Here is a 1,122-nt window from a genome sequence, read left to right as displayed (position 1 = left end):
TTCTCTCCATCTTTACCTCCATCCACATCTTCTCTCCATCTTTACCTCCATCCACACCTTCTCTCCATCTTTACCTCCATCCACACCTTCTCTCCATCTTTACCTCCACCCACATCTTCTCTCCATCTTTACCTCCATCCACATCTTCTCTCCATCTTTACCTCCATCCACACCTTCTCTTCATCTCTACCTCCATCCACACCTTCTCTCTATCTTTACCTCTATCAACACCTTCTCTCCATCTTTACCTCCATCCACACCTTCTCTCCATCTTTACCTCCATCCACACCTTCTCTCCATCTTTACCTCCATCCACACCTTCTCTCCATCTTTACCTCCATCCACACCTTCTCTTCATCTCTACCTCCATCCACACCTTCTCTCTATCTTTACCTCTATCAACACCTTCTCTCCATCTTTACCTCCATCCACATCTTCTCTCCATCTTTACCTCCATCCACATCTTCTCTCCATCTTTACCTCCATCCACACCTTCTCTTCATCTCTACCTCCATCCACACCTTCTCTCTATCTTTACCTCTATCAACACCTTCTCTCCATCTTTACCTCCATCCACACCTTCTCTCCATCTTTACCTCCATCCACACCTTCTCTTCATCTCTACCTCCATCCACACCTTCTCTCTATCTTTACCTCTATCAACACCTTCTCTCCATCTTTACCTCCATCCACATCTTCTCTCCATCTTTACCTCCATCCACACCTTCTCTCCATCTTTACCTCCATCCACACCTTCTCTTCATCTCTACCTCCATCCACACCTTCTCTCCATCTTTACCTCCATCCACACCTTCTCTCCATCTTTACCGCCATCCACATCTTCTCTCCATCTTTACCTCCATCCACATCTTCTCTCCATCTTTACCTCCATCCACACCTTCTCTTCATCTCTACCTCCATCCACACCTTCTCTCTATCTTTACCTCCATCCACACCTTCTCTCCTTCTTTAACTCCATCCACCCCTCCTTTCCATATTTATCTCCATCCACACCTTCTCTCCATCTTTACTTCCATCCACACCTTCTCTCCATCTTTACCTCCATTCACACCTTCTCTCCATCTTTACCTCCATCCACACCTTCTCTCCATCTTTACCTCC

Source organism: Nerophis lumbriciformis, linkage group LG07 (genome assembly GCF_033978685.3).
Source record: "Nerophis lumbriciformis linkage group LG07, RoL_Nlum_v2.1, whole genome shotgun sequence".
NCBI lineage: Eukaryota > Metazoa > Chordata > Actinopteri > Syngnathiformes > Syngnathidae > Nerophis > Nerophis lumbriciformis.
The sequence above is the reverse complement of the archived record's forward strand: the minus strand, read 5'-3'. Positions refer to the sequence as shown.